Below are 24,254 nucleotides of genomic sequence, written 5' to 3' on the forward strand. Positions count from 1 at the left end.
AGGTCAAGCTGAGGTTCTGTGCTCTTATTTATAAGAACTCTCTGATCAGTCATTGAGGCTGAACAATCCTACGATTGTTGCCTACTTTTCAAACAGAAAACACATTTTTTTATTGTGATATTTACTGGAAATGACATACAATATAGCCAACAGCAACTGCCTTTTATTTAGATTTTTGTAGTGAAATGAGTTATAGAGTTATGAGTTATCGTATAGATGACTCCTCATTTCAACTTCACGAATCAGCCGTTCCTCATCCATTGCGGTGCTTTCAACGTGAGCAACAGGAGTGAATAGAAACAGGATCAGTCCAACAAAAGTTCAGCTCCAAACCATGTCGCTCTGCCCAGTGCTGCGTTGCTCGCGGACAGTTAGGACAGTTTAATTAGGACACGGTTTAATATGTACACACAGCATCCCAATACACTGAACCTCTCTGTGTGTTAACGTAGGTCTATATGCTTAAATTCATATTAGACACCACGGGGTATTCTACTGTAGGTCCGTCTGGCTCATCTCGGGTTTACTGTCGGGATTTTGCGCTGTGTGGTGAGTTTGGTTGCTGTCACTCATTGGGCATATTAGTCAGGAAATGAAAATGTATGTAAAGTGCCTAATTATTAATTTTTATGTAAACAAAGCCTCGGTTGTACACATTACTGTCATGTTCTGGCTGTGCCAGTCTTTGTTATTAGTTATGTTTATGTGATTTTGGTTTGTGTTTGGTTTCTTTTATATTCTCATTCTAGTTTCCTGTTTTATTTTGTAATTCACTCCTCCTGTGTCTTGTCTGGTTTTACTTCCCTCCTTTGTTTGTTTTCTCGCCTTTTGTTGATTGTCTGCCCCGCCCTGATTTGTTTCACCTGTGTGTAATCATGTCTTGTATTTAAGCCTGTGTGTTCCCCTCTGTCCTTGTCGGTTCGTTTGTCTCTCCAGCCCCGTTTACCTTGTCCTCCGGTTTGCCTGTTGCCTCCTGCCCTGATCCTCGTGTTTCCCTGGTTTGTGATTTTTTGGTTTTGTCTTCTGTTTGGTTTTTGTTGTTTGTTTCTAGTTGTTCTTTTGTACTTTGTTCCCCTCCCTGCATTTTTGGTTGTTGTTTGAATATTCAGCTTAGTATTATTAGAGCTTGCTTTTATTTCAACTACTTTCCTGCTTGTATCTCTGCGTTTGGGTTCCCCTTGTAAATTCACTCCACATACGACACATTACATTTCATCTAGATTATTTTGCAAACCCCCAAACTTAAAGTTCAAACTGTGGCCATGACTACCGGATTGGATAAAATGTGTTTCCAGCTGAGGATTAGCTAACTAAGTAACTACCTTTGAGCGGCAGACGTGATTGGCTCTTTCTTGTACGCTCAGTTTTTCCTCTCCTGATTGTGACCAATGGAGCAGTTTGCCTCTACTTTTCCCAATCCATAAAAACTTTCTGAACTTTTCCTTTCACTTAACATTATGAAAGCAGGAAATGTCATCTCGCAGCAGATGAGGTGTTTTTTAGGATGGATTTTCCTTTAATGCTGAGGCTGGGGATGGGCAGCACTGCTGCAGAGTACAACACACACGCATACATACACAGGCTGAGTAATGGCGCTGCAGCAGCACTTACTGTATACAGTAGATCAACCCCCACTGCCCACACTTAAGCTCTCTGTTTTACATGCATTCATTTACTTTGTCATCTCCCTCTATCCATATTCCTCTCCGTACAGTACTGTTTATGTCTTTGTATTTCACATATACTGAAAGTGCAGGAACTATCTTAATCACCTGCTTTTTCTATGAAACAAACTAACCGGGTTAATTCAGGTGAAAACTATTGATTCACACATAAAGCATACACCTTTTATAAAGGATTTATGTAGTACATTTATACTAATTTAGAGGAGCATATTCTAGCTTTCTAGCCTAGCCTAGTCAACTCCCTTTGTGTTCACATGAATATTATGTTTTGGACAATGTTCTTGTAATAATCACACTGGTGATTATCACAGTATGTGCAAGTATATGTGCAATAGAAGTTAAAAAGAATGAGCTGCGTAGGTTGTCCCTGTACCAGTCATTTCAGCTACCGATAATGATTCTCATCACATATTAACAAAACTTGACTTGAGATCTCCAAAGTTTCAACCAAACAAACCATTTTTGTCTCCTGACAGAAATCGGAGAGAGAAACTTCTCTGTCATCTTGAAAATAGGGTAATATGTATCCTATGCTGTCAAACTTATATTTCCTTTCTTAAAATAGGTCGGTTATCTAATGGGGCTGGGACGATACACCTATCTCCAGATTCCATACTATCACGATACTCGGGTGCCGATTCAATATTACAATTTATTGCGATTTTTGTTCACTTTTTTTAACACTAGACCATGGGAAAAAGTTGATTCATACACCTCTAGGGACGATCTAAATTGATACTGTAAAAATGTTTAATTTTCAGTATTTATGTAGTCAGAGATGTCCTGAAGTCAAATATATCAGTCATTGTCAGACATCTTTATAAAAAAATTTCCAGCAATCCAAACATCTAAGAATGAAGACATTTCTCTCACAGATTAATGGTATTCTCTTTTTAATTTATAAGGGACATGTACTGTTTTATACTTCTGGTGAATATAATCCATCAATCTTATTTCCATAGATGTATTTTGTATATACAGTTCCCTTTGTTAACACCTTATTTTGAAAAGTGGACGTAGTCCCACGTGTCTACTTCCTCTAACTTCTCCAAGGTGGTCTCTAGCTCTCCCGTCAGCTCCGTTCTCTTTATCCATCCATGGTCAGCTCCATCGGGGCCGTTTCAATGCAGAGAACAGAAACGTCAGTATATGGGTGCTCTACAGTTGTAGCGAGAGACGAGAGCCACGGCCGGCTCGACCGCACGTTACCGTGATACGATAACGTTTCCTGTCCGCTTTAGCTCTGCTCTGTCTAGCTCTGCTTTTCCTGCAATGTGTGAAACCCAAAGTGTTTCCATCCTTTACTGGATGTGTAGTGTTTACCACGCTGGATTTAACATGGGAGGGTGCAGGTTGTATCCACGCTGACTCTCCAACGTTTTATACGTTCTAGTTTCAGCTCGCTGAGGTTTGTTTTAGTTGACGGCTACGGAACGGATATGACGTCACGTTACTCAGACTACCACAATAAAAGCGGTAACTTCCTTCTACCTCCGTATATGTAGCAAATATATATTGATCCTGCAATAAAAAAAACAACAAACATCGCAATTGGTGAATCAATTTTTTTCCCCACCCCCACTGTTTAACCAAGTACAGTAAATACATGTAATGCTAAAAGTAATGCTACTCAAATAACATTTTAATCAATGACAAAACGTTTCTGTTAAAAGTACTGTATCTGCAAAATATTCACTAACATATTTCATTTGTTTTCCTACAATACCTACTCGTAACAACTGCCACATAATTACCATTTTTATGGTTATGTTTTGACACTTTATGAGTAGGATAAGATCATGGATTTGGTGAAATACTAAGTATTTGATTAGCCTAAACTTAATGTCATAAATCCTGGTCTCCGGTGTCCTGTCTAGAGCTTTATACAATCATTCATCCACCCAGACATGCTCCGAAAAAACGTTGCCAATGAACATACTCCTGTTCACGGTTCCTGTATGTTTCCTCAAAATTGCATTTGCTAAAGTGAACTAGATCATCAGCATATGTTGTAGGTGGCATGGTTGAGTGAAGCATATGCTGGAACATGCATTACTCACAACTTGATACCCAACTTTTGCATAATGCTCTTAATGCAGACACACACAGACAGACACACAGAGCTGGCAAATGGGATTACAGAGTGTGTCTGCAGGAAGTTTGTGCGTCACTCCCGCTGAGCCAGATTAGACTGAGCTTCACCTCAACCTCACAGTTCTGTTTAGGCTAACAGACAGGCTAAAACTATAACACACCAAACAACACACACCGTCTGTGGTTCACTACTCACTGCTCTCCCACCGTCTGTCTGTCACACTCTCTCCTTATCCCACACTTGTCTTTCTTTTTGTATACACATGCAAACTAAATCTGTGTCACATTTGTATTTACAGTACAGACTCAGGAAGACTAACACACACACCTGCTCTCTGCCCTGTGTGTCAGGGCTCCATGAAGGCACCGGTTATAGTCCCGCTTGGCTTTCTCTCCGTCCATCGTTCAGCTGAAGAGGACCAGCGTGATGCGTGTCTTCATCTCCTGAGGGCAAACACAGTGTCACAGTTAAGAGTTGGGGTACTTCAGATTGCTTTCTCAATCACACAGTCAGAATCATAGAGCATATTCAAAAATAGTCAGATTGATGGATGGCACAAAGACAGACAGGCAGGAGTATCAGTATTATCAACTACAGCAGAGGTTCCCACAGTTTTCAGACCATGTCCCACAATGTACCAAACCAAATTTCCCAAGCACCACTTCCTACTGCAGATACCAACAATGGAACAAGACAGAGCCACCTGGCCTATACAGTATACAGTCTTTGCTTTTCCTCTGGCCCTTTGACGGTAATGGGGATGTCACAATACCAATACCATTGAAATTCCACAATTCTCGATAGCAATTTGATACCATGGTAAAAAACAGAAGCAAAACAATAAATCCCACTTACTCTAACATCCACTCCTTTATTACCGTTTGCATTTTGTTGGGAAGTTAAATTGGTGGTTTTTCCCTCTCTATTATCTATTTTATACGGCTGTGAAAACATCTCCTTCCAACAACTAGATATATTCAAGTTTCTCGCCAAAAACTGCATTTTACAAGACGACATTTGAACACATTATGATAGCGTTAGAATCTACTGTCTGAGCCTGAGTGTATCATAATGTAAATCAATGGCACCTCCCGGGTTGAAATCAGCCAGACGAGAGCTAGTTAAAGGTACTGTTTGTATGTCCGAGTATACACGTATAAATCATTGCGGGTCGGTGTCCCATGCGCGCTCGCGTGTTGCTACGCTGCTCAGACTCAGACTGCAACACAAACTACACGGAAGCATCCAAAACCTCAAAGTTCGATGTAATGAAGCCCTTGTGGTCAGAGGACACAGGGGAGACCATAGCTTTGGTCTTCAGGGCCAGAGTCTCTGCTGTACTCTGCTCCTCTGCCTGCCTTCACTCACACACCGCGCTCGCTCTCACTCACTCTTTCGCTCCGCTCTCACGTACATGCGCGCACACTCCACACTGCAGAAGAGTTAGTTTAGCTCTGAGAATATCTAGTGAGTGGACGTTTGTGCAGAAATAACTGCTGCCGCTCCTCCAGACCAACAGAGGTTTCCCGTGTCTTGTGATGTGATGGGGCTCCGCAGAGAGAAACGTTATCGTGTCTGACCAAAACTCCGGTGTCTCCCCTGTTCATTCTGACCGCGGTTGGGAGGCAACATTACTGCTAAGTAGCTGAAATATAGAGTGATATGGTGGTTTTAGCTGACGTGTGTCGCCTCACTGTTTTGATCGATGCTCGTTCATGTCTATGTAGAATGAGCACAAGTGCGAGCGCGAGCAACAGGACGCTGACTTACGTTGACTTAACGGCCACATGTGTCGCTGTTAACGAGACATTTCTGATCCTTAAATGATAAATGGACTTGCATTTATACAGTGTTTTTCTAGTCTTCAGTCCACTCAAAGTGCTTTACGCTACATGTCAGCATTCACCCATTCACACACTGATGGCAGAGGCTGCTAAGGTGCCAACTTTGCCCATCAGGATCTAATCTAAAGACTCATTCACACACCGATGGCTATGCCTTCGGGAGCAATTTGGGGTTAAGTGTCTTGCTCAAGGACACATCGACATGTGACCCGGAGCAGCCGGGGATCAAACCACCGACCTTCTGATTGGTGGACGACCTGCTCTACCCTCTGAGCCACAGCTGCCCCTTCATACATAGATTCCCTTTAACATTAGCTGTTAGCAGCCGGTAAGCAGCACAGTCCTTCACGGAGCTAACAGCTAACGTTAACCTGCTCTCATCCTGCTGATTTCAACACAGATTTGTTGTTCGCAATGTAGCATTATCAGGGAAAAATATAGAATGTGAGTTTACTGCCTCCCAAACACATCTTCTGTCGTTCCCCGGGACGGCGGGACATCATTAGTTGAGTACCGTCTAATTTTCAGAATATTGGCATCGACTTGATACCTAAGTATCAGTTTTTGTGACATCCCTAGACGATAAATCCCAGATTGATATAGCTAGCCTGTTAATGTCTTTTCATTTTGCTAGAAGTGGCACAAGAAGTTCAAATTCAAATGATTAGGAAATAAAAAATTTCAAGATTACATTTGAACGCATCATGATAGCGTTATAATTTACCATTGACGACTACTCATTTTACGGAGTAGCGCTTAAAGCAGCAGTGGGTAGAAATGGAGCAAATATGATTAAAAAAAGTTATTTTTATAAAACGGTCACTATATCCTGACAGTAGTGCATGAGACAGAGCTGAAAAAAATCATGTGCCTCTGTGTCCTCCTGTGTCCGCCGGTGCTCCTAACGGCATCTGCAAGATTTCACAGACCGGAGGAAAACCGAGCTGGAGTTTGCCGTCTCTGAGCAGCTGTCAATCACTCACCAGCTCTGATCAAACGGTCAAACTAGGCAGCGCTGATCAAATATGAATCAATATTCTGTTACTGTAATGACTATTTCTCTCCTCACATGTTCTTAGAAACATCTTGTAGTGTACTGTTTAGCTGTAAAATGAGAAAGTTTGTGACCCGGAAGCCAGGTTGAGATCAGTTTAGGAAATACCAAGCACCGCCCACCAGCCGGAGCACAGCCAATAGGAACGCTCTCTCTGAAATGACCTGTGATTGGCCAAAGTCTCCCGTCACGGGCTAGATGTTCTAAAGCCTGAAAACAGAGCCATGAGGAGGAGCAGAAGTCTAGTTTTCTCTCAGAACACTTGAATTACAATATGCTGAAAGGTTATTATGGAAATGTTGCCGAATGGTGACAAAAACATGCTGCCTACTGCAGCTTTAAATCAGCTAAAATCATAATGTAACTCATGGAACCTCCTTTAACGGAGCTCTTTAGTTCTGAACTGTCGGCAGACGAGCCGGTCCCTGTGATTACTCTGCACAGCATCCATCCATCCATCTTCAACCGCTTATCCGGGATCGGGTCGCGGGGGCAACAGCTCCAGCAGGGGACCCCAAACTTCCCTTTCCCGGGCCACATTAACCAGCTCTGACTGGGGGATCCCGAGGCGTTCCCAGGCCAGAGTAGAGATATAATCTCTCCATCTAGTCCTGGGTCTTCCCCGTGGTCTCCTCCCAGCTGGTCGTGCCTGGAACACCTCCCAAGGGAGGCGCCCAGGAGGCATCCGTGCTAGATGCCCGAACCACCTCAACTGGCTCCTTTCGACGCAAAGGAGCAAGGACTCTACTCCGAGTCCCTCACGGATGACTGAGCTTCTTACCCTATCTCTAAGGGAGACGCCAGCCACCCTCCTGAGGAAACCCATTTCGGCCGCTTGCACCCGCGACCTCGTTCTTTCGGTCATGACCCAACCCTCATGACCATAGGTGAGAGTAGGAACGAAGATTGAACGGTAGATCGAGAGCTTTGCCTTCCGGCTCAGCTCTCTTTTCGTCACAACGGTGCGGTAAAGCGAATGCAATACCGCCCCTGCTGCTCCGATTCTCCGACCAATCTCACGTTCCATCGTCCCCTCACTCGCGAACAAGACCCCGAGATACTTAAACTCCTTCACTTGGGGTAAGGACTCATTCCCTACCCGGAGTAGGCAAACCACCGGTTTCCTGCTGAGAACCATGGCCTCAGATTTAGAGGTGCTGATTCTCATCCCGACTGCGTCACACTCGGCTGCGAACCGATCCAGTGAGTGCTGGAGGTCGCAGACCGATGATGCCAACAGGACCACATCATCTGCAAAAAGCAGCGATGAGATCCTCAGCACACCGATCTGCAAACCCTCCTCCACCCGACTACGCCTCGATATCCTGTCCATGAATATCACGAACAGGATTGGTGACAAAGCGCAGCCCTGGCGGAGGCCAACCCCCACCGGAAACGAGTCAGACTTATTGCCGAGGATCCGAACACAGCTCTCGCTTTGGGCGTACAGGGATTGGATGGCCCTGAGAAGTGCCCCCCTCACCCCATACTCCCGCAGCACCCCCCACAGTATCTCCCGGGGGACCCGGTCATATGCCTTCTCCAAGTCCACACAGCATGCATTAATTAATTACAATATAATAAGTGTCTAATAATAAGTTGGTTGTTCCAAATGTTTTTAAGGTTGTTCATCCATGGCTCATTTTGGACATGAAGTTGTGACAAATTATGAGCTTTAGGTTTTCTTCACTTACACTGTGCGCCGATGTAAAACCATCATGTTTGCAAGAGTCGGATATATGAGACTGCTGAAAACCGTCCGGCTTCAATGGGCTGCTGATTGACGGTGCATCTCTAGCTGCTGCTAACTGCTGTCTGTATTAAGATAAAATCAACAAAAACAATGTGGGTTTTAAGTCAAGGACTTTAAGGCCAGTTGGAGTGCAATTATTAGATATTTTAGCAAGGCTCTTGCTCACCACCAGACCAGAGATTGCGTACCACCAGTGTACCACAATTTAGGAATCACTGTACTATGCAGTAGTACTATCAATGACGGCTTTTTACACGACACATGATTTTCATCTAAAAGGAAAGGAAAGCTATAAAGAGGAGAGTGAACAATGGAGGGGAGCTTCCCTCTTCATTCACATGTGCAAATCAAACGACTGTGATCATCTCAGGGAGGGAGAGAAAGGAGAGTGTGAGGAAGCGATGAGAGGGAAAGGAGAAGGGATGAGAGGAGGAAGAGAGAAAATGAGTAGAGGGAAAAGACAAGACCAGACATGCCAAGTGGAACACTTTGTCATCAGAGTGGTTGATGGACAGACACAGATGACGGAAGAGAGAAAGGTCGGAAAAGAGAAAATGAAGGAGGGAGGAAAAGGGGGACGACGGAAGACGGAGAAACAGACAGGGCAAAAAAAGACAGCAGGGCTCCATCGCAGCAGGATGGGCCTGCCTGGGCTGCTAGTGCTGTTTGTGGAGTCCCACTTGCCCCTGCTCTGCTCCAAACACCATCCATATTTAATGAGGCCCTTACAAAGCCCTGGGAAAAGAGATGCTGGGAATTCTTCTGTCCCCCCTCCCCCATCCTTCCCCGCCACTCAAAACCTCACCCTTCATTACTTTTCTCTTTCATAATTCTCCCTATTCTCACTCTGTTCTGCTGTCTTTCCCTGATTTTCCGAATATCTCTTTTTTGTTATTTCTAAAGATGGATTGTTCCCTGTGTCGTCAACTCCTTCCAAAGTACTACAGGATGTTAAAACAAGCACACACATCAGCTCAGCATGTGGTCGCCAATAGAGTGTTCATTTTAGTCCTGTGCATTTCAAAGGATGACTGTTTCTTCTCTTGAAAACGGGGCTGGGCAGAATCAGCTGTGTTCTCTCAGCCATAAAGGAACAGCATGCACGTGTGCTGCTGTTCTCTTTTTCTCTCTCACATTCAAAAACAAATTGAGGCACATGCTCTTTGTGATTGTGTACTGTATGTGTGTGTCTATGTGCAACGATGTGTTTGATTTTATGAGTGTATGTATGTTTTTATTATGTGAGTGAGTGGTTTGAGTGCATGTGTGTGTGTGCGTTAGTCAGAGTGCTGCGTGCATCAATAATGTATCTAGATAATGCAGCCGCTTCACTCTACTAGGAACAACTAACAGGCATGCCGACGCACAGAGGAAGACAGAGAATGAGGAGGAAATACAGAGAGAAAGAGAGAGAGAGAAAACACATGAGGTAGCAGAGAGGAAACATGAGAAGGATATAGGAGTGATACAAAAATGGAGCAAGAAGGTGAGGGTATGACGGCTAGGGAAACCTAAAGAACATATGTGTCACACCTGGGCGGGTGGGGTTTATGCAAGAAGCTAATTTAGGATACATCCACACTAATGCGTTTTAAAACGCAGAACTTTTGCTACGTTCATGCGTAGCATCTAAACTACTGTGGCATTTTCGAGCACCTAGAACTGAGACTTTTGAAAACGCTGCTGACATCGTTTTAGGTTTAAAACTCCGGGGTTGTGTTTTAGTCTGGACGGGCAGAAACGGAGACCTTCGAAAACAATGACGCCGACACCCACGTTCGCTTCTCGATTGGGTCTTGTCAGTTATGACGCGTCCTTTCCTTCGTCAAATTTGTCATTTCAACACGGATAACGAGTTACAAGCGTTGCTCACCTTGTTGTCTACGCTAGCAGCTGTTGTACAGTTAAAGTCTGCATTTTATAATGCTACCAGTGTACATGAATATGCATCTTCAGGCGTGGTAGTATGGACGGAGATTAATTCTGAATCGGCCAATCTGTTCTGTCTGCAGTCTCTCATCCTCCGCTGCTGTTTACACAAGCAGAGCGCATTAGCTCGGTGGCTAACAGCTAACTGTAAACATGTGTCAGTTATTTAGTTGAGTTGTGAATGACTTTAGTTCCCTCTAGTAAGCTGTGTATCAGTGTCCGAGGAGTCTATTGTGAAGGGTGAAACGGAAGGCGTGAAGCGGCAACATGCTGTTATTGACAAGGGTTTAGACAACGTAGCGTCCATGTTATTCATTTATTATCTTCATATAGTATAGGAGCAACGTAACCCTCGGCGACACAAGCTAAAACAAAAGCTGGCAGTAGGTCATGTATCTTACTTGTAAACTCATCAGCTGGCTGAGACAAAGCATCCACCCCTCGCTCTACCAGCGGTACCTGCAGCAGTGCATTACAGGAGGACAGAGGACAGGAGGAAGGACTGCTACTGACTGATGTATGTGTTCTTCAGTCTTTCTTAACTTCACTCAGTATTTTCATGTCAGGAATATTATTTATTTTATTAACATCTTAGATTGTTTCCAGTGAGATATTCAGGAGTTTATCTGGTGACTTTGCTGTTGTTAACATTACTGTTGTTGCTCTAGAAATAATATTTAGCCTAGTTATATTTAAAATATATGTATATGTATAGATAAAATGCACACTTAAATATTTATAACCTTATCGCAAGTCATATCGTCATCGCAATATTGATCGATGTGCGCAGATTTTCCTCATATGGCGCAGGCCTAGTCTGGACGGAGATCGGAAAACAGCGTTTTGAACACAAACATATTAGTGTGGATGTAGCCTAAAGCCGTGGACACACATGGAACATCAGGAGCGCGTGGCGTCTGCGTTACCTGTTGTTTTTTATTTCAGCGTCCCTGTTAACAGGTTAGAGCAGCCACACTGCCCACGTGAGACGCGCGTCTGCGTCTCTTCTAGAGAATAGAGGTCTCGCCTATTTTTGACACGTGCCGCGCGCGTCTCACAGCAACAACAGACAGTGAAGGTGATCTATTGACTGTATATTAACATCATATCAGCTACATTACTACAGTTTACATGTCTAGACATCTGTAGAATATGTCACAGACAGTGAAGGTGAGCTATTGACAGCATATTGACATCATACCAGCAAGATTACTACAGTTTCGAGGTCTATCTGTAGAATATGTTACGGAGATGAAAAAAAGTAAAGACTTATAAACTGGTAAAAAAAAAGTTTGGAAACTTGTGTTTGGTCAATTATTTCTCTGTTGTTACAATGCTAATGGTCATTGTATTTTACAGCGTTGGAAAGCCTGTTTATTTACCTTCACAATGATGTCCAACTTGTAAGGATTGTGCATTTGTGGGATGAGAAGCACAGCTGATTATGTTGGTAGCGCCCAAGAAAAATTTGCCAAAATGCTCTGCCAATGGTAAACAGTGTATTCTCATAAGGCTACCAGGAAGCCTGCAATGACTGCCCTTCAACCATGAGGCCCGTTTGCGCTGGTGTCGACAACACAGACAATGGAACCTGAACATGTGGGGGAATGTCGTGTTCAGTGATGAGTCCAGGTTCTGTCTGCCAAAGATGGATGGCAGGGTCAAAGCGGAGAACGCTATGCTGATTGTTGCACCGATGGAGTAACAGCTTTTGGTGGGGGCAGTGTCATGGTGTGGGGCGGCATCTCCCTCACTGGCAAAACAAGGCTTGTCATCATTGAAGGCCATCTCAATGCAGTGAGATATCATGCAGATATATGCAGTGGATGAGATTCTGCAGCCAGTGGCGATCCCATATCTCCACAATCTGGGACCTAATTTCATCCTCCAAGATGACAACGCTCGCCCCCACAGAGCCAGGGTTATCACAGACTACCTCCACAATGTGGGAGTAGAGAGAATGGAACGGCCTGCCAAGAGTCCAGACCTCAACCCAATTCAACACTTGTAGGATCAGCTTGGGCGTGCTGTACGTGTTAGAGTGACCAACACAACCACGCTGGCTGATCTGCAACGAATCCTGGAGGTCGTGTGACCAGGTTGGTGACCAGCATAAGGAGGAGGTGCCAGGCTGTTGTGGCTGCGTATGGATCTTCGACCGCTACTGAGGCTCCTGACGGTGGATTAAATTAATAAAGTGTAAAATAGCCAATATGTCTTGTTTGTTCCTTGTTACTGATAGAGAGTTCAATCATCAAATCCACCAAACAACTCAAAACAAGAGTCAGTACCAACAGGAGAATACACTGTTTACCATTGACGGAGCATTTTGGCAAATTTTTCTTGGGCGCTACCCACATAATCAGCTGTGCTGCTCATCCCACAAATACATGATCCTTACAAGTTGGACATCATTGTGAAGGTAAATAAACAGGCTTTCCAACGATGTAAAATACAATGACCATTAGCATTGTAACAACGGAGAAATAATCCACCAAACACAAGTTTCCAAACTTTGTTTTTCCAGTATATATACATTTGCATAAAGCAGCATATTTGTCCACTCCCATGTTGATAAGAGTACTTTTTTACCAGTTTATTTAAATCAACACTTCCTGCTTTCATTTCAAAATAAAAGCCCTCAAGCGTTTTTTCTATGGACAGAATTCCTTCATTTGTTAACACAAGGCTTTTATTCTGAAATATGTGCCGGACAGTGTTCTAGAACATAGAGTGACTTGGAGAGCTCCATGAATGTATAAAGTACAGAGTTTTAATTGTGGATTATTACTATTATTTACAAATTACCACACATTTCTTAACCTTTCTCTGTCTAAAATAAATATAAATGATATTTATAATGAAACTAAATGGCCATTAACAGGCAAACTCTATGTAGAAAGAGAGGGCTGACAGCAGCAGCTGCAGCAGCAGACACGCATCTGACATGCAGCTGAACTGCAGCTGGTGTGAACACCCGACGCGTGTATCACGCAGCCACCGCGCGACCCAGCCGCCGCGCGCTCCTGATGTTCCATGTGTGTCCACGGCTTTAGGTATTGTCAATAGCATACTGGCAGACATTGTCATTGTTAGGGGTGTAAGAAAATATCATTTTATGTTTTGTGATACTGTATCGATTCTCAAAAACACTGTATCGAGTTTTAATTAATAGTTTACATGCAAATATTAAGTCAGTCAATACTTTATTTCATTTGCAAAGAGATGTGCCCTCTCAGTGTATGTGCCTTCTCACAGTAGAGCTATGATGTTGATGTTACAGGGACTGTGATAAATGCAATTGCAGATCCCACTGTTCTGTTCTGTAAACTTTTTTAATCAGATTTTATGCATATGGTGCATTGTAGTGTTGGATTGCAATCTGTAAAATGAGAAAGTTTGTGAGCCGGCAGCAATGTACACTACAAGATGTTTCAGAAAACATTTTACACAAAAAATAGGCATTACAATAACAGAATATGAATTCATATTTGATCAGCGCTGCCTAGTTTCACCGTTTGATCGGAGTTTGCGAGTGATTGACAGCTGCCTCCATTTAATGAACAGCCAATAGGAACGCTTTCTCTCTGAAATGACCTGTGATTGGCCAAAGTCTCCCGTCATGGGCTAGATGTTCTAAAGCCTGAAAACAGAGCCATGAGGAGGAGCAGAAGTCTAGTTTTCCCTCAGAACTCTTGAATTAGGCTTAATCTTATTTCCTCAGCCAGGGTGATTGAAATACCTGTTTGAGCCACACAGTCCTTTTCAGTTACCATGCCTGATAAGACCTTTAGTCAGTTGGAGGTTGGGTGGAGCTACTACGACGTTCCAGATAAAAACTTGTATTGTCATCAGGCTTGACTTAAACATTGCTCTCCTAACTTTGTAAAACTAAATGTGACCAGTAAATACATAGATATTCATTTATCTAATTGTTCTTTATTATAAAAAAATAAATAAAATGTACACCAGCAACTTGGTAAAAAATCTTCAAAGTGTAAACGTTTCTAATGCACCAACAAATTTGTCAAAACTTAAACAGGAATTAAAATACCAGTAAATAATGTATATAGTGCATAAACATAAAATTGAATTGAGTAGATCGGCCCCATTGTCATTGATATCTTATCCAGCTATTTGAATCAGTATCGGCCTGATATCTGATCCGGTATCGGTGCATCCTTAAAACGTTTTACCTCTAACTGTCACGGAATATTGTTTTACAATAAATGAGAATTCACTCTACAAAATGTTGAAATATACAGTAGGAGTCCGTCAATGGGTAAATCATATTAACCTCTTTTGCACTGCATGTAATTGTTTATGCTCTAGGTCAGTGTTTTATCTTTGATACACAAATCTGTTACGTGACAGATCTTTAATTAACTTTCTCTCCCACCTGTTCTCCTCTTGATCCAAAATAATTATATGTTCACTAAAGACAGCAGAGAAGAGACGCAATCCACTTAGCAGCTCATATCGCAGTCAGACACACAAACACAACACAATCCTTGTGACCTAATGAACTTTTCATATAATTGACACCGACAGTGTTTGGCTGACACTGTAAGTAAGTGAGCATGTGTATTTGTGTCTCTTAAGTCACACATGCCAACAGAGGAATTACAGTACGTTATCTATATTAAAGTTATTTCACTTAAAGCAGCAGTGGGTAGAAATGGAGCAAATATGATTTAAAAAAAGTAATTTTTATGAAACGGTCATTATATCCTGACAGTAGTGCATGAGACAGATAATCTGAAAAAAATCACTTGTCCTCCGGTGCTCCTAACGGCATCTGCAAGATTTCAGGAAAACAACCAATCAGAGCCGAGCTGGAGCCTTGCCGTCTCTGAGCAGCTGTCAATCACTCACTAACTCTGACCAAACGGTCAAACTAGGCAGCGCTGATCAAATATGAATCAATAATAAATGAAACATGAAAACATTTTATGTGAGAAATAGACATTACAGTAACAGAATATTAATTATTTTTTGATCAGCGCTGCCTAGTTTGACCGTTTGATTAGAGTTCGCGACTGATTGACAGCTGCCTCTGTTGAATGAACAGCCAATAGGAACGCTCTCTCTGAAATGACCTGTGATTGGCCAAAGTCTCCCGTCACGGGCTAGATGTTCTAAAGCCTGAAAACAGAGCCGTGAGGAGGAGCAGAAGTCTAGTTTTCTCTCAGAACACTTGAATTACAATATGCTGAAAGGTTATTATGGAACTTTTGCCCAATGATGCCAAAAATATACTGACTACTGAAGCTTAAGGACAGTTGTGTTTACACCCTGTTGATCCGATCACACAGGTGGACAGCTCTAAGTATATCAGTTCATACCTGGCATTAGAATGCATCTCCACGTGTCTCGAGTGACCAATTGTGATCTCACTTCCCCGCTCTATAGGCAAATAAACACGTACATCATTTCCATTTGCAAAGACTAAAAGACGTTGTTGTTTCTTTAACTGGCGGGAGGCAGCAATGCACTTCCCATGCCTAGTCTGCTGGAAAATTAAAAAAGTTAATTGGCCAATGCCACCAAAATGAAAAGTTGTTTTGTCATCATGTGAGACGTACTGGTCAAAATGATTAGATGTGGAAATATTTCTCACTGTTTTTCTCATTCGCTTAGAATCTTCCATTCATTCAAGCAAAGTGCATGTGTTTTTTGACACGTGTGCAAAAGAGTAAGTACAATTGTCTACAATTTGCACAATAACCACTCGCACGTCTTGCTGATCAAATCTGATGAGTTGATTCTCAATGAAACTGTAATCCTCTTCACAACTTCTAGACCAGGGGTCTCCAACCTTTTTTCCTCTGAGAGCTACTTTGACAAAATGAAAATGGCCGAGAGCTCCTCATATTTTATATTATTAGTAACATTTATTCACATCGCTCAGCTCCACCCAAACCAGCTGAATAAGCTTCTTTTGTGTGAACATTTATAAAATGTTGATATCCAACACTCACATTTTGACATCACATTAATGTCATAGAAAACAAAACTATGTTGTTACTTATTTTCTGTCTGTCCACATATCACTGCATCACATCACTTCCCTTCACATTCCCTTCATCATCTGGAGTTCACATGCGTATTACATGCATACCCTGGCCTAACCACCTGATTTGGGTGTGGAGAAGGAGATCCCAAAACTCAGCACATTCCTCCAGGAACAGCTTGAAGCTCGTCCTTAAAGGTAACGTTAATTAAAGGTAAAAATAAAAAATAAAAAAGCTCCTGTGTTGCTTGGCCTTTGCTCGAATGGAGTTGATAATCTTAACAACAGGTGTCATGACATGATCAAATCCCATAACCTTTGCGCATATAGCCTGTTGATGAATGATACAATGATTGTTTGGTCCGCTTTGCAGAGGGCAATAAATCCTGCGTGACGCCCTGTCATAGCCAGCGCTCCGTCAGTTGTTACAGACACCAGCTTTTCAACAGCGATCTTTTTTTTCCCACAAAGTAGTCCTTCAAAGCATTGTAAATATCAACTCCTCTGGTTGTAGTTCTCAGTGGAAGTAAGGTCAAAAACTCTTCTTTTGTGGAAAAGTCATCAGACACCATCTGAACGAAGATAGCCAGCTGGGTCGTATCGCTGGAGTCAACCGACTCATCACACTGGATGGAAAACCATCTGCACCTGTCCATGTCCCGTTCTAGCTGCTCCACAGCATCCGCAGACAGCGCAGACTCTCTCCTTGCCACAGTATTAGCACCAAGTTGTACATCGGCGATAGCAGACATCATTTCTGTCTTACTTTTATGGTCCTTGAATAGCGTTTAAGCTACCGCAGTCATCGCCTCTTTTTCCCAAAAGTCCCGTGAAAAGTTGCCGTGGACTTTGGTGAAGTGGTGCTCGACGTTACATCTTCTACTGACTGACCCGCTCACACCGCAAATGAGACACACACACTTGTCCTTCACATTTGTGAAAAAAAACTCTGTTTCCCATTCCTCATGAAAATAGTATGTTTTTTGCCTTTTCTTGGCCTGGCTATTTTCTGCGGTCATTGTCAAATCTGGTGTGTGTTTACTAGCCTGCTAACATCTCCTAATGTTACGGCATCACCAAACTTGGCAGCAGGGTAACTCGTTTAATTGACAACTGATAATCAGTTTGTGTTAGAAGGGGGCGGGATGTCTGTGAATTTGATTGGATAGAAATTAAGGTTTACCAAGTGACTTTGTCTCATCAAATTTGTTTACATATTCTTTGAACCTTTAGCGAACGACTTAGAAACGGGTCACGAGCTACTGGTCGCTCGTGAGCGACGTGTTGGAGACCCCCGGTCTAAACAGTCTTTCATTGTTTGAGCCATCACATGCAAAATGATCCAATGTTTTACACACGTGCCAAAACACGTATAATTTGCTTGAATGAATGAGAAATTCAAATCTGTTGTTAACAACAAACTAATTGTTCAGAGAGTTGAGCTTATTGTTTTGAAAAAAAGAATTCTCATTCGAAAATTGAGCAAAACCAATGAGAAAAACAGTGTATCTCTATGGGCTTCTCAAAGTTTTCAGCCTCTGTGTTATTACTTTATTAACTTCATAAGTATAGGCGCAACTCATAACCCTCGGCTACAATACCTTACACTATTTGAAAACCAACTGGAGATGAGAAAAAGAATGAAAGAAAGGAGAGGATTTGAGGATGCATTTTCCAGGGGACACATTTGGACACAGTGTTTACACTGCAAAAGATATGTGGTCAAATGTGTCCCAGACAACCTCGGAGTGATCGGATCACAATGCGTCTTGGTGGTCGTTTACACTTGTACTGTCCACTTGTGATCAGATCACCCAAGACGATCCTTAATGTCAGGTGGTCACAAGTTTAGAGAGATTTCTCAAGAATTTGGGTTTTATATGTGGTGCCAAACAAAGTGAAGGCTTAGATGATATGTTGCATTTCTCTCATTAGTTGATTCATATTTTATTGAAATTTACAATGTATACTGTTTAGTCTCAAGGAGCAGAAGTTTGGCTTTGATTCAGAGAACACATTTATCTTCGATCTCCACTCAGTCAATAAGTTAAATGGGTGTTTGTTTATGGCAAATATGAAAATAGGATACGAGGTAACACGTGCTACCATATACAGTATATCCATGTGTAGCCAATGTTGCAAACCCTGTTTCTATTTATTCAATTCATCAATTCATCTCGAGTCAGTCAGTCACAGATACACAGCCACTGGCTTTACCGTTATTAAATAATCCACTCACATTTGGGCAATGAGAGTGGGTCTGCTAACTCAAGATCATTAATGAAGGCAATGCTTTTTTCAGATTGGCTTACTTAATTTGTCTTCTGCCAAATACACAGCTATAGCTGGCAATTTGAAATATAGTTCCCATGAGTCATTTGGGTCCTTTGCCAAGCTAGCTTACTGATACCAAGCCTGTCCAGAACAGAGATGAGTTTTCTAGCACTGGTTCAATCCTTGTGTCCACTGGATGTAGCGATGTGGCATTCAGATTCTACAATTCAGTTGTCCATGGAAAGCATTTTGGAAGCGCAGTAGTTGTTTTTAGAGATGTTCTGATACCATTTTTTCCTTCCCGATACAATTCCAATTCCTGAACTTGCAGTATCGGCTAATATTGAGTACCAATACGATAGATGGATATAGTTATTATTATTATTATTATTATTATTATTATTATTATTTAACAGCTGTTTACTACTGACCATGTATGAATGTGATATGATTACTATCTTTGTTGTATGGCCTGGCTCAGGTTAAACCCTGTAAAACATGAAAAAAATACATACAGAGAATGAATGCAAAAGTGTGCAATGTCAGCACTTGTACCCTGTTATGTTCATCCTTGTACCTTGTTTGAGTTTAGCAGCTTGCAATTTAGTAAATTACATTTTTATTTTTTTTCATTTTTTATATCCACTTATTATCCACTGTGAAATATTGCCAAATGGCTGACATGTTTTTTGCTCTGACTACCGTTACACTCTCCACTAGCACCACACTTCTGTTGTTTGCTATCGTCACTTGACTAACTACGTGCAATCAGTTCTTCGTCACTGCTCTAAAACAGTAGTTACCAGTGGCAGCCATGATTCATCCAGGGCGACAGCACAGTGAAGGCTGCTGTTTTGGACCAGCGCAGAAGAATTGATTTCCGGGTAAACAAGTTGATCTTTTTCTGGGTTAATAAATGATGGTATCGGATCGGTGCATAGACTGGTGTACTCGCCGATACCCGATCCCGAATTTTGGGCAGTATCGTACGCATTTCCGATACTGGTATCAGTATCGGAACAACTCTAGCTGCTTTGCGGACATTTTTTGTTTTTAAAAGCATATTCAATTAACAATTAAAGCTCATTTATGATCGATGTGGTTACAGATACTTGGTGGCTGTACTTAATTTGTTTTAATAACTGTACTACAGCATGCCATCTTGCCATTTGGCATCTGTATTTCTTTCCTGAATATCATGTATTAGCAGAAGGAAAATGTAGCACTCCTTCTCTTGCTTCACTCAGTCAGAGAAAAGACATAAACTATTTTATATCTATTGCCTACTAATATGAGTGTTTAGAAATATTTGCAAGTGAATTTCACCCTTCAGAGAAATGATCTGGTTCAGTGAAAATGAACCCAGCATGTAAAGGAAGCGGAGTAGAGTAAAGAGCTGTGTGTGTGAGCTACAAGTGAGCCACTTCATTTACACATCCGGTGAACATTGGCACATTGTGCCCAGTAGCTGCAATGGGACTGGAACGCAACGTAGTAGCATCTTGTGGACACTAGGGTTTAGTGGGGATACTCTGAGCAAATGAGGCGTACAGAAAGACAACTGGATAGTAACGAAATATGCTTTACCTACATGTAATTGGTCCCACCTATCTTTACACATATCCAGAGGCACAACTAGAAGAGGGAAAGGGAAACATAAGCCAGCACTCACTAGAATAACAGTTTCCTTCAGTTCTTCATACAGCGTAATTCCCAATAACCCCCCGGCACATATCAGAATTCATGGAGGTAAAATCTGAAGTAAAAGAAAAGTTACTGAATCAGCAGGCAGGTATCAGTTTATCACCGTCCAATAAGAACTGAGGGATAGCCTCTGATGGGCCTACTGCACTAAAAGCGCTTAAAGAACTATTCCTGCTGTTGTCGGAAAACCCTTTAATCAGGAGTTTCAGACTGAAGCCAAACTGGCTGAAAGTGCTGTCTATGTCTATATGGCAAAGGAGATTAGGGTTGACCTAAAACCTTTTAGACCTCATTAGACCAGTTCCTCCTAACCTCTTTAGTTTCTAATTCAACATTAGGCTGTTATAAGTCAGGGAAAGCTGAGTTTTTTGTGTGTGGCAGTACCAGTATTTTAAGACTCCTTTGTCTCTAATTTTCTGACGTCTTACAGGGGACATATCGTGCTCATTTTCAGGTTCATACTTATATTTTGTGTTTCTACTAGAACATGTTTACATGCTTTAATGTTCAAGAAACTGTCTGTATATACCTGAATATACCTATATTCACCCTCTCTCTGAAGCGCTCCGTTTCAGCGCCTGTCTCTTTAAGACCCCCTCCAGAAAAAGCCCAGTGTGCTCTGATTAGCTTGCGGGAAAAATATGATGCACCTTTGTAAAGGTAGTTCTCAAGCTGTGAGTGGTATATTCTAGGGCTGGGACGACTCACCTATCTCCCCATTCTATACTATCACGATACTTGGGTGCCGATTTGATATGTATTGCGATTCGATATTACGATTTATTGCGATTTGTGTTAACTTTTTTAACACTAGACCATGGGGAAAAGTTGAATCATACACTTCTAGGGACACTTACTTTGGACAATATCTAAATTGATACAGTCAAAATGGTTGACTTTCAGCATGAATGTAGTCAGAGATGTCCTGAAGTCAAATATATCAGTCATTGTCTGGAATTATTTATGAAGTTTTTCCCAGCAACCCAAACATCAAAGAATCCCTCACAAATTAGTTGTATTTTCTTTTTAATTTATAAGGGACATGTAATGTTTTATACTTCTGGTGAATATAATCCAATCAATCTTATTTCCTCTGTACAGTTGTAGCGTCGGCCGATTTGACCAAGGAGATGCGAGTGACGGGTGGCTTGACCACACGTTGCCGCGATACGGTAACGTTTCCTGTCCGTGACAGAGTTAGCATGCAGCTTCAGCCGTGATGTCTAGCTCTGCTTTTCTTGTCAATGTGTGAAACCCAAAGTGTTTCCATCCTTTACTGGATGTGTAGTGTTTACCACGCTGGATTTAACATGGGAGGGTGCAGGTCGTATCCACGCGGCCCCTCAAACGTCTTCTACTTTCTCATTTCTGCAGCTGCGGTTTGTTTTGGTTGACAGATACGGAACGGATATGACATCACGTTACTCAGACTACAACATTAAAAGCGGTAACTTCCTTCTACCTTCACATAGACTCAAATGAAGCCAATATATTGATCCTGGCATTAAATAAATACATTTTAAAATTGTAAAAAAAAATAAAAATAAAAATAAAATCACAATACATCAAATCAAATCAATTTATTTTTGTATAGCGTCAAATCACAACAGAAGTTATCTCAAGACGCTTTATATATAGAGCAGGTCTATGACCGTACACCATAGTTTAGAGACCCAACAGGATCCACCAAGCGCACTTTTTTCCCACCCCTAGTATGTTTTTCATGAGCTATAATGTGATATAGGAAGGGGAGCAAAATCTGAGTGGCTTGTTGAATCACATGTTTTCTGATCTAGGCAGCCCATAAAAAAACAAAAAAACCACAGTTTGTGAGTTGGTAGGCACTCCATATACAAAATGTGACTATGCTTGTTGTCTTACCATTGGATGTAAAGCTTTAAGGCTCTAACAGTGAAGCGGGAGCTCAGGGAGATTTGGTTACATCAGGTAAAACTCAACAGTGCGCATTTTCATGTCAAGCATTTTTTAAACATTGGTTTTGAAAAGCAGTATCCCAATTAACTTTACTATCATTATTAATAATGCAGTGCCAAAGGGCCTTACAAGTATCTGAATGTGTGCAGCCGTGTGTGTGTGTAGTGTATGTTTGTGTGCGTACAAATAGGTTGACAGACACGCCCTAAGTTTTCGCTCAGTATTAAACTTGACAAATACGAAGCATCAAAAATGTAGCCGAGCCTAAAAATAACATCATAAATTAGTAAACGCTTCAGAACGCAGCTGGCCTCATATTCTTCTTCTTGTTTCAATTCTGCACTAAGTGTCAGGGCTCACTTTGCATTCATGTTCATGTGACACAGATACATGTATAGACTATATATACCCAAGGGATATGGGCACATGCACTTAACATGTACATGGAGTCAAGACACATACACAGAGGCAGATGGTGCCACTCATTAGCATGTTACAATAGCATCAACAATGTGTGTTTGAGAAGGCTGAAGCATGATGCAGCGAAATATCTGGAGCATCATCATACTATAAAATGCATGTGTGTATTTGAGTATGTCTGTGTGCACATATGAGTGTTTGTGTGTGGCGGTGCATGTTCCTGGTTGCAGTGATGCATTAGTAAAACACATTTTGATTTCACACAGACTACGCACTGTTAGTCTATTCATCAATTCTTTAGCAGCAGTTGAATATAGAAAATGACTGAGTCATTTGCTTTAAAAGGAGCCAGGGAATGCCTCAGTCTGTTTCCATCTCCACTGACTGAAGTGAGACATCTAGAGCATTACCTCCCTGATACCTTCCAGACCTTTCTACACCATCTCACAGTGTTCCTAAACTGGAATATCCCTCTCATCAACCATGCGCACCCCTCCTTCATCATAGGACTTTAAACAGGTGAAGTGGTGAATGGGTACCAACTTTCAGCTGACTCTCTCTCTCTCTCTCTCTCTCTCTATCTCTCTCTCTCTCTCTCTCTCTCTCTACACTGTTGGGGAGAGAGTGTTGTGTTCACTGATCGCATGTTGTGCACTGACAGTAGCCTCCAGGCAAGGCTTTAATGACATGATGATGTTGACATGACTTCTCTCAGGTAGCGCAGAGCCTGGAGAGCTAAACCGCTCAACCTGCTTTTCATTTTCAATGTGTTGAACAATAAGCAGGCTATCAGTGAGTTAGAGGAGAAGAAGGACTTCTGAGCTTCTTTTCGAGGTGTGAGTCGAGCTACAGCACCGTCCTGTGTTCTGCTAGCTCGCAGCGGCACCGAAGGAAACAAATACACTTTCTATTGATAGAAAGCTATTTTGGTCACTTAGTGTGTGCTTGTTGTTTGTCTGTAATAATGATGAGTAAAGACCTTACCGAGCTGCTGGGGTCTCCTCTCTAGTCCCCTCCAGAGCGCAGGGCGAGCCCTCGGACCGGTCTCACCGTCGGTCTCACCGGTCGTCCTCACCGGTCGTCCTTACCGTCGGTCTCACCGTCCTGGATGGGGAGCAACTTCCAAAAGCGCCGCGAAAACAAGCCGCACCTTCCTCCTCCGACGGGGACAAGTCACTTAATCCAGAAATATACCACAACATCCCATAATATACCAGAACATCCCATAATATAACATAACATCCCAGAACACGGAGCCTGAAGGCAGCACGGCTCGAGGTCCCTGCTAGGTTTAGGCGCGTGTCATGAAATCCCAGTGCAGGTGAGCGCGAGAGATGCGGACGGGTGAGGTGCACGCGGCTTAAACGAGTAATCTCTCTCTCTCTCTCTCTCTCTCTCTCTCTCTCTCTCTCTCTCTCTCTCTCTCTCTCTCTCTCCTTTCTCAATTTTCAATTCAATTCAATTCAATTTGCTTTATTTGCATGACTGTCAGGTGAACAATATTGCCAAAGCGTCAATTCAATAATAATAATAATAAAAAAGAACAAA

General features: G+C 42.1%; 1 protein-coding gene across 3 annotated transcripts in view; it reads right to left on the reverse strand.

Moving 5' to 3' along the window:
- Positions 1–24,049, reverse strand: part of frmpd1a (FERM and PDZ domain containing 1a) — an 87,616-nt gene extending 63,567 nt beyond the window's left edge. For 2 of the 3 annotated variants that reach the window (XM_074627228.1, XM_074627211.1), the window contains exon 1: positions 4,108–4,228. The gene's annotated coding sequence lies outside the window, so the exon portion shown is untranslated. Of the gene's footprint in view, positions 1–4,107; positions 4,229–23,690 lie in introns of those variants that run through there. The other variant, XM_074627218.1, reaches the window with a different exon arrangement.
- Between the last annotated feature and the right edge of the window lie 205 nt (positions 24,050–24,254).

Source organism: Sebastes fasciatus, chromosome 3 (assembly GCF_043250625.1).
Source record: "Sebastes fasciatus isolate fSebFas1 chromosome 3, fSebFas1.pri, whole genome shotgun sequence".
Classification (NCBI taxonomy): Eukaryota; Metazoa; Chordata; class Actinopteri; order Perciformes; family Sebastidae; genus Sebastes; species Sebastes fasciatus.